At 40.4% G+C, this 11,029-nt stretch overlaps 1 pseudogene; it reads right to left on the reverse strand.

Annotated features, from left to right (window-relative positions):
- Window positions 1-530: 530 nt before the first annotated feature.
- Window positions 531-821, reverse strand: LOC129494400 (60S ribosomal protein L37-like; annotated as a pseudogene).
- Window positions 822-11,029: the final 10,208 nt, after the last annotated feature.

Below are 11,029 nucleotides of genomic sequence, written 5' to 3' on the forward strand. Positions count from 1 at the left end.
CTGGTGCGGTGTTTACATTTTTATGGGTATAATCCAATATGAAAAAAAACAAGGGACTCAAGAGAGAGAGCACATACATGATTGCAGGAACAAAGTTGTTTGTACGCTGAAGGAGATGGGATCCAGTGCACAAGAAGAGTGAACGGCTTTTGAAAACTTCAAGGAAAATCCATCCTTTGTAGGAGGAAGGAAAGTAGAACTCTAGGATCAAGTCCAAAATGCTGAAGGCAACCAGAAGACTTCAGGTTATTTTGCCTTGTCTCTATCCTTTTGTATTCAATTCTCCATTTTCTCTGCAAAAATGCTGACTTCTTTCAGTTGTCTCTATAGTCACTCATTGCTTCGTCATCTCGAAGTCTGTACACACATCACTCCCACTGCCTAGACCTGTGAGCTCCTTGTACCTGCCTGCCTGCCTTCCCTCCCTTCCCCCTACCTCCCTCCGTCCCTCTCTCTCTTTCTTTTTTCCTTTCTTTTTTTTTTTTTTTTAAAAACCAGAACATTTATTCTGTGAATAATCACTGAAATCCTTAGGATGAAATGGATGCTGCCCCAGTGGCCCTCTTGGGTTTAGGTGTTGCTCCCGTACAGAATCCATAACTGCATCTGCAGCACAGTTTTTAGGCGCTTCATTCGGCCGGGCCCAGTGGTGTTTCATCTTTTAGCCTTGGCACTCCTGCTACACTTTCTCTTCCACTTGGCAGGACAGCCACATATGCCACGGTTGGATTCTGAAGGTTGCAGGCCTTACAGCCACAGCGGTGGCACAACGTGTGCATCTCATTGCGAAGCTTTCCAAACGATGAGGTCCCCTTGGTCATTTTGTTTCTGTGGCTTTTCTTCTGAAAATGCTGCATTCTATAATGGTCGACGTGTACTAGATACTTAATGAATTTGCTGACCAACCCACCATCTTGCACGGTTGGTCTAAGGGAAAGTCAACCCTTAGTTTATCTTTAATCAAGTCTCTAAACCCATAGGGCTCTATGAAATACACATTTAATATAAGAGAAGCTATCACACTGATGTTCATTAAGTCAAAATTAAAGGTGAGGGAGTAAACACTTAGGGAGCAGAGAAAGGCAGGCACAAAATGGGGGATAAATAAGCTCAATGGGAAGAGAGGCATCAATAAAGATCTGAAGCATCCATCGGCTAAGGTTTGGCACAAAACTGGCTTAATGGAAGGAATAAAGTTACCCTGCTCTCTGAGGAAAAAACACAAATTTCCCCACACTCTGTTTCCAATTGAGGCAAAATAACACTGGTCTTTTCTTTTTTTGTTAACCTGATCATGCTTCAGACTTATGCTCAATTTAGAGAACTTGATTACTCTTAAATATGGTTTGGCAATAGCATTTTCCATCTTGCTCCCATTAACTGAGTATCTGCTTTATATTATTTTCCAAATTTGTTTTTAGAAGTTGAATGCCAACCAATTTCCAATGTAAATATTGAATTTTTATTTTCCTTCTGTATTTGTGACATAGCTACCTTTTCCAAATTATTCTTGAGGAATCATTAAGTATTCAATCCATATTTTGTGCATATGATAAATATTTTTTGAGAACTTATAAGGTAATAGGCTGTGTGTGTGTGTGTGTGTGTGTGTGTGTGTGTACAGAAGTATACAGGGCATTTCTTCCTGCATAGTGACACGAGCAGGTAGGTATACAACTAATTACGATAAAATATGTTGGAGGGACACCTGGGTGGCTCAGTGGTTGAGCATCTGCCTTCGGCCCAGGGTGTGACCCTGGAGACCCGGGATTGAGTCCCACGTTGGGCTCCCTGCGTGGAGCCTGCTTCTCCCTCTGCCTGTGTCTCTGCCTCTCTCTGTGTGTGTCTCTTTTTGTGTGTCTCGGGAATAAATAAATAAAATCTTTAAACAAAAAGAAAGAAAGAAAGAAAGAAAGAAAGAAAGAAAGAAAGAAAGAAAGAAAGAAAGAAAAAGAAAGAAAAGAAAGAAGAAAGAAAGAAAAATAAAACAAAATGTGATGGAGGGTGATTAGAGCCATAAGAAGACTGTAGGTGGCACACCTTTGGAGCACAGTTAAAGGAACTGAATAAGATTACGGAGAACTTTTGAATGGGGCCTGTGCTAAGTAGTTACTCGGCAGGGCAAGCAGGCGCTTCTACTGAGAGAAATCATAAAAACAGCAATATGGACCTGTTCATTAACTAAGGGTTCTTCATTTTAAATCACTTAATCCTCCCAGGAGCCCAAATGGAGGCCCAGGGTGGGTAAATAACTTACAAAGCTACATGGTTTCTAAGTGGCAGAACCAGGATGCAAACTCAAAAAGCACAGTTCCAAGACCCTTTCTTTTAAATCTTTGCTGCATAATACTGAGTATAAAGTTGTGTTTGGAGGTTGACAGTGAACACGCTGAGGTCAATGAGGATAACATAGGGTAAGGAATTGGAGACAGAAACCGCAAATGAGATACAGAGTTCCTTTAAACTGATTTTTATTCTTGTTATTTTGGTATAATTTTGAAAAATAAAATTACTTAATGATTTCTAGCTTTAAAATTTATCATTCTACTATCCAGCATAGTGTATGGTTAGAAGTAGGAACTCCAGAGGGCGATTCCTGGCCGAGCTCTAACTTTGTCAATTTTCAGCTGTGTGACCTTTAAAAAGTTATTAACTGCTCTGGGCCTGTTTTCTGCTGTAAAATACGGTTATCAAATATTGCCCATCTCAGTGTGCAGAGGAGTAAATGAGTTAATATTAATAAAACACTTAGAACAAGTGCTTTGATTGTACCATAATTAGCACTACAAGTATTTTTAATTAAAATTAAATACCAACTAAAATCTCAATTATAGCATTCAGTTTCATTAAATAAAATTTTCATTTCGACTCAAATAATAAAAATTATTTATGTACAGACTTTACTAATGTATAACCTTGGAGTTGGGGAGAGTAGTACTTATATGTTAGGTTTTTTTTTTTTTTTTAAGGAGCATCTGAATTGAGATAATTTCTGTTTTTTGATTCTGCACTGATTTTTTTCTCTTCCTGGGAGGACCTAAGACTATCTTGCTGCTTGCCTAAGAGGTTTAACAAAAGTAAACACTGTATAGAAATGCTTAATTTTGTAAACATTAACAGGCGTTTAATGAATTTCTGCAACTATCATTCACATAATAAGCCTGAACTACTCATTGTTACTGGGTTGCACTTGGAATGATAGATAAGTAAGCACATTTTTTTTCTTAAACTTAAATGCCACAGAGTTGTCATCTGCTTGCTAAAAATGGAAAATCTATTATTTTTCATTTTATGAAATTCTTGAGCTTATCTCAATTTCAGAATGCTTGGGGACATAACCATATACATAAAATAACCTGGTGCAATTTGAGTGGACTTTTTTCCAGTGTTTATCCTTAGAGGTTGATTCAATAAGCATCATGATCTCTAAGGTTTTTAGAGTCAATACCTAAATAATCAGGTTTTGTGGTGAATGCTTGCTTTATGTTTAAGCAGTATATTTTTAGAATCTATTGTCCAAATTAGTTCAAACTCAGTGGATTCAGTAAAAAGCAATCCTTGTTTTGTATAGAAGGATGGTTTAAGTCAAAGAAGCAAAGTCTGCATACTTAACATTCAAATTATTTGGGATGGTCCTGGATAGTTTAAATCTTTTTTTCTTCCTCATGCATTTCCCTTACTAAAAGGAGGCTGGCTTTGGATTGGTAAATGAATCAGAAAAGAAAACTCTGGGTAAGTCCAATGAAGTGCCAAAGTAGCTCACCTGTTGCCCTGAAAGGACAAGAAAAGAGGCATTAAAAAAATCTGAGAACATGGACAAGCAGCCCACTCTCAGGCTAGAAAGAACAGTTTAACCACTTGGTTTATTATTTTCTCCCATTACTTTCTGGTATCATGACTCTGTCTAACAACTTCCAATTTCCTCTCCTAGCATAAAAAAATTTATATATATCTGAGCTCACCTATAGGTTAGTAAATATTCCTACAGGTTTTCTTTAGTAAACAGTATTTGAGGCAGAGACCTGATGACAGTTTTCATAAACTAAATGCGGAGTTATCACTCTCATCTGCAATCAACTTTAAACCGAGTCTTCATGTGTGTCATTGCACTGTCTACTATTTAATTGAAATATATGTATTTGCAGTAAAGTCATCAGTTTTTCTAAACAGAATAAAATGTTGCTTGAAATATTAATGTTGGTGTGATACACATTTATTTAAAATACTCTACCGTGAGAAATGCAGCATCTTCCAAGAGACAGATTTAGAACTTCGCCTGCCAGATCTTATATTCGAAGTGCAGCCTTGGATTAAGATGATACTAGTGAATTCTAATTTTTCTCCTTTACAATGAAAATTATTGGTCATTTTGAATTAAATATTAAAAGATTTTATTCGCACTGCCAGGGAATGTGTGAGGGCTATAATTAACATAGGCAGACAGCAGACGTGAGAAGATAAAATATTTAAATATGGAAATTATAATCTCCAGTCTTTGACTGTCAAAGGCAGATGGATCCCAAAGATCCCTAAGTAGGAAAGTAGATCAGTGGATGGAGCTGCAAACAGCAAAAGCTGAGAGTGAAATTATTTTACCTCGAGGAAGAAATGGTCAGGGACATATATGGGTGTGGATAAAAAGCCCAAGATGATGTTGGAAATGCTCCAAGAAGGGCAAAGTCTGGAAGCAGAATAAAAGTACAGAAGAGATCCAGCAAGTACTTTGAAGAGTCAGATGTTGGGCAAAAAGAGAGTTTAAAAAAGGATTTTAAAGAAGGTTTTCTTTTTTTTTCTATATGTACTCTAACCCTCTCCCCCATCCTATGACATATTCAGAAAAATCTTCACACTCCTATAATACTGTTATTTAAAACTTTTATTTTACTTTGTTGTAAGAGCATATTTTCTTAATTGTTTATTAAGTTATAATTCATACGCAATAAAATTGACTAATTTTAAGTGTTGAGGAGGAGATGGTGGTGAACAAATGCTCTACACGTCTTTGCTTTCAACTGGGATGAGTGCAAAGGGGCCACACAGCTCTGGAGCTCCCCATGGGATCTGCCTAAGTCCTGTGACTGAACTGCAGTTCAACTATTCTCTTTGCGCAATCTCACTTTATTCACAGCCTTCCAGGAGTGGTCCACTGTGTCCTCTCAATGAATCTTCCTGTACAAAAAATCTCTACTGCATTTTGTTTCCAGGAAACCTGGCCTGAAGGAGTTGGCATTAGCAAAGGTCCTAGGAAGCCAGCTCTAAAGTGAGAACTGGAGGCTTCACTCACTAGCCAGCCCGCCAGATGATGATGATGAAGATCCCATTTCTGGCAGCCAACAGAACACTGGTAGCCCTTGGAATTCTCTACTGAGGCAAGTGTGAAAACCCTCGCTCGTGGTAAATGGGGACAGATGCCTGTGAACAGAATGTAAGGCATGTACTAAGCATTTGGAAAGTACAGCGGACAGTAGTATTTTTAAGAACTATGAAGTTGCTGCCGGGGACTATCGAATGCATGAAAGAAGGAATAAAAGGCTGAAGGTGAATAATCACTATTTAAGATAAAGTGTGAAAGTCAGAGAGTTCTTTGGCTGCCTATAAAGAGATCCCCACCACCTATAGCTAAAGGGCCAAAAAAAAAAAAAAAAATGAAGATTGGACCCAGAACTTAATTGTAAGGGTAGAAATCTCCAGAGAGGTTTGACTTCCCAACCCTGGCAAGTTTGCTACACCAAGATTAAGGGCTGGTAGGTAAAGAACAGAGGCTTGAGATCTGAGATGAGGACACCTTAGTTCATGACTTTGAGATCTCTGAAACTTTGGATCTCCCTGAACCCTCTGAATCTGCAGAAACATCTCCGTCTCTTGTGTAAATGTCAGTAGTCCCTTGACCCTTGCTTATAGGCAATGCAGAACCTCTGCCTTGTAAGACATTATTATATTGTCCTACAGAATGCACTCTTCCTTCCCTCTCTGGTGACTGGACCCATATTTTGAGTCAAATGTCAGCATAACCCAGTTGAAGCACTGTTGGGCTTGCTAAGGGAGGAAATGGAATATATTCCAAAGAAGCTTTGGCATCTAGGCAACATATATTAGAGAAAGATGAAAAAAATTTGGGTGTGGGATCAAGGAGAGAGGCATAAAATTGGATATAAAGAGTTCTCCCAAAATATGATATTTAGTATTTTGGCAGAGACCCTATGAGACAGTGTTAATGAGATACTGGGATGGCCTTCAAAGTTTGGAGTAAGTGATCACCTAAGCTCGATGCTGGAGGAAGGGCTAAGTCTTAGTTTGCTCAGGCTACTATAAAAAAACACCATAGACTGGGTGGGTGAAACCACGGGAGTTTATTTCTCACAGTTCTGGAAGCTAGAAAGTCTAAGATTAAGGTACCTACAGATTCATTTCTCGATGAAGACCATCTTCCTAGCTTACAGACCGCTCTCCCTTACCCTTGTGTGGCCCCACTTCCTGACAACATCACGTTGGGAATTACAGGCTTCAACATATGAATCTGGGGGAAGTCACAAATGTTCAGTTTGTAACACTCTCCAAACGCTCAAAGAGGAGCTGGGGGGCGGGGGGATGCTGTAGCTACTACTACTAGGTAAGGCTGAACAACCCAGAAGCCAACTATGTTCAGTGGAGGCGTCCTCTGGACACTCCATTCATCGAAGCAGAAAGGAACATGTCAGTGAGAGTTAGCCAGCACCATTGAGCAGCTCTGTGGTGGTTGTCTTCCGTAGGCTAGGCTCATCGTAGAAAATGCTGATTCAGAACAGAGGTCCCTGAAAGTAATAAGGATCCTGAGATAATAGAGTTCAGCTGGTAGCCTTTAACCATCCGAATTCAGATGGGAGCAATTACCATAATGAGTAGCAAGGTTTGAGGGGCAGCCTGTGATCCTGACCCAAAGAGAACTATTGAAAAAATAGAACACAGCGTTCTGAGGCACAAAAGCATAGAAGCCAATGGGAATGTTGCTGAATGTGTACAATAAAATATTTTGAAGATGGACAGCGAGAAGGCTGAGGGCAACCTCCCAAATAAAATGTCACATTCTGAGATCCAGTTTCCAGACATGAGCAAACTCTATGACAGAAACCCAAGGACTGATGAAGAGGCATCCAGTTCCCATAAGGAAGGATTCTACAACATGACCGTAGGTGTAGCCGACAGTGATACCATCAGAGCTTTCCTAAAGAAACTCATGACAGTCTGCCTGGCAACTATATGGTAGGACAGAGGAATAGGGCTGTTAGTCCTAGGACAAAGGGTCTGAATCACTATTAATAATCCAGGTTCTAAAATGTCATGATGATGCCTCTGCTAGACAGGTGTATAGGGACTTGAGAACAAGTGAAGTCCTGGCCAAGGTCTGGCTTACAAAGTGCCCACTAGGTCACAGACTCACCAAGTATTTTTCCCTGCCCCTCTCCCACCACTGCCCCAAAGCTATGGACAAACAGAGTGAAGGGTAATCATTTGAAAGTGCAACCACTTGGTCACTTGAAGAAGACACCCTGTGCCATTCTCCATGATGACATGTACACACCCTGAAGGAGTGAATACTGTTTAGTTTCCAAATGGTAGGATGCATGGGTATTGGAACCAAAGGATAGTAATATTGTCACTCCCGGTGAAGAGACAGCTGGGGAATTTGTACTTCTCATTCCCTAAAATTTAGTCTCTGTGGGCCTAAGCCAACTGGAGATGATTTTATTTCTCCTTCTGGGAGAAAGGGGGAACATTTGACAATGTCTATAGACATTTTTGGTTGTCACACTGGAGGACACTACTGGTGACTAGTGGTTAGAGGCCAGGGAGGCTGCTAAACCTCCTGCAATGTACCAAAAATTCCCTATAACAAAGAATTATCTGAAATGTCAATGGTGGCTAGATTGAGGAAATCTGATCTGAACATCCTGGTTCCCAGAGAGGCAGATGCTCCCACTGGGGAGACAGTTGAGAGTTCCACTGAACCTAAGCTAAGGCTACCACCAGTCACTTCAGGATCCTATGTCCAAAGTAAAGCCTACAGACAAAGGAAAAAATGCTGTGTGGTGTAACTGGCCCTGATCACCTGGAAAAGGCTACTGCTGTATCTCAGGACCAAGAAGGTCTATCTTTGGTCTAGCTCTGTCATCGATCTAGGTGGTATCTCTTGGTATTCCCCTGACCAATTTGTTTTTTTGTTTTAATTATTTTTTCCCCTGACCAATTTGGATGACAAATTAAAAACTGCAGTAGCCATGGCCTGATAAGGACCTGGTGACCTGGGCCTTAGGTCTGGATCACGTCACCAGGTATTTGCCACGCAGAGCGGCAGAGGTGCTGTTCATGGGCATGTGGAAATCTAAAGGAAGGAGACAATGATTTTTTTTTTAAGATTTTATTTACTTATTCATGGAGACAGAGAGAGAATGAGAGAGAGAGAGAGAGAGAGAGGCAGAGACACAGGCAGAGAGAGAAGCAGGCTCCCTGCATGGAGCCTGATGTGGGACTCGATCTCGGGACCCCAGGATCAAGCCCTGAGCTGAAGGCAGATGCTTAACCATTGAGCCACCCAGGCATTCCGACAATAAGTTTTTAAATCAGTTGGAGCAAGAAGGAATTGAATCTCTTCCCCTAACCTTCAAGTTTTAAGTTTCCCCAGGAGACGAGACAGACCAGAATCCTGAGAAAGTGGTTCCCAGGCAGGAGGAAATTACAAGAAGAAGTAAATGGATCTGAGTGCATGGCAGGGACCCTCTGATGTGCAAGGTATCTACTCTCCCAGCTGATAGGACTTGGGCTGCTGAAGCCTCAAAGCTCTATCCACCCTAGCAATTGCCCCCTCACATTAATGCAGGGGTGGGGGTCCGAGGCCTGGCACCTCTGCCTCCTTAGCAGACTGCTCTCAGCGTAAACCATGGTACAGCAGAGGTCACTTTTTCAACTGCCTTGTGATTCAGCTTCTCCCTTGGCCTGAACCTGTTTTCCTTACATCTTAGAAGTGGTTCTTCAAAGGGCCCTCTTCCAGAAACCTCTGCATGAAAATTTCCATCTCAGTGTCCATTTGCATGTACACAATCTAAGTCAGAATTAATGACAAGATTCTGCAAAGTAAGATGAGGAAACAATGCCCTGAAAATGCACATGAAGGAGGTACATCGAAAAATATTGTACTAGTTAAAAGAGTTTTAAAATCATTTTCATTGTCAATAAAAGAAAACAGACTCAAATATCAAATGTCACAGTAAGCTGAACAAAGCAAGGATGATTGAAGAAATGAACAAATAACAATCAGCACAACCATTAACAGCAGTAAATGCAAAGTTCAAATGCTTTATACTTAATTGGTGATAGAAGAGAGTCAAACACAGATGAAAACAAAGGTAAAAGAAGAGCTAAAAGTTATCTGAGAGAAGATTAAAGATGCAAGGACAACATGTAGACACTGAACTACAAAAAAGAGAAACCATAAATTTAAAAAATATTTATGAAAAATTGTGATTAGAGGATAGTGAAAGAAGTTTCAAAATAGGGATGTGGCTCCAGAGATGAAAAGCATGTCACAGGAGGTGCAAATAAATCAACTTCGAAAATCTTAGAGAATAAAGACGGAAATGGTTTAAGATGAAGTTGAGTAATTACACAAAAACTAGAATCTATGGGGCCATATGAGCTCAGTTATTTAAGTTTTGAGAGCAATGGAGGCTATCAAAGTCTATAAAGAAGGGACAAATATGTGCAGATTTTCCGTTAGAAAGGTTTGTCTGGCTGTACAGTTACGGTGCATCTAAGTTTTTTTCCCAACATTTTATTGAGGAAAATTTTAAACATGTACAAAAGTAGACAGAGTAGAATAAAGAGACCTCACATATCCTCATCCCCCCTCAACAGTTACCAGTATATGGCCAATCTTGTCTCCTCTGTATTTTCACCACTCAACCTCTCATATTATTAGTAGGTAAGTTCCACTTAACGTTGGCAAGGATGAAGCACAAGATACATTTCTAACAGGTTCTCATTAAAATTATAAATTGGCAAAATTTCTTTAATTGTTTACTATGTAATGATAGCCTTAAAATAATCACATTTAAATATATCATCTGTTAAGATATATTTTAAAGAAACACAAAATGGGACAAAGATTTATGCATAAAGGTGCTCATACAGTATGAATGTACCAGGACACTTGGAAAATACCGTAACTTAAGATGCCAATGTTAGGCATACGGTTAAACAAACTGGAGTCCCTCCATACGATAGACTACTAGAAGTTTCCTTTTACATTAAGTAACATTGGGCATGTTGCCATCATCTGCCCTAGGAACACTGCCTCAGACTCGAGCCGGCTCTCAAACGCTCTGGGCACACAGTAATGCTTAGGGCTGGGAGCACAGCTTTCAGACTTCTGGCATCACAGTGGCCACACACCTGAAACCTTGCTCTGAGACACGGTCTACGTTGGATTGAGGGGGACACGTAAGAGAAAAAGGTGTTTCCTGATGGAGCACCACTCTTCCAAGCAGGCCTCCCCTTTAAATTTTTTTTTAATTTTTATTTATTTATGATAGAGAGAGAGGGGGGGGGCAGAGACACAGGCAGAGGGAGAAGCAGGCTCCACGCAGGGAGCCTGACGGGGACTCGATCCTGGGTCTCCAGGATCACTCCCTGGGCCAAAGGCAGGCGCCAAACCGCTGCGCCACCCAGGGATCCCCAGGCCTCCCCTTTAAAGGCCTCTTCTTCAGTAGTACTGAATTCCTTCAGGGTTTAAGAGATATTAGAAACGATAATTTGAAATTGAACTCCGACCTACCCTATTGAGTTAGTTCCATAACTCAACAAACCCGTTTGTGGTTTATGACTTTGCTTTACAACGGAATAGAGAAATTAAAAAATAATCAGATTTCTGTGGTGATTCCAATTTAGTCCCACTTAGTAAGTGAGGTACAGAGCCTAAGAATCTAGGTTTCAAGCCTAGTTCTCTAGCTTTTTTCTATTCAAGGTGTGGGCCTTGGACAAGCAGCTTGGTATCTCT

Source organism: Nyctereutes procyonoides, unplaced genomic scaffold (assembly GCF_905146905.1).
Source record: "Nyctereutes procyonoides isolate TBG_1078 unplaced genomic scaffold, NYPRO_anot_genome, whole genome shotgun sequence".
Lineage (NCBI taxonomy): Eukaryota > Metazoa > Chordata > Mammalia > Carnivora > Canidae > Nyctereutes > Nyctereutes procyonoides.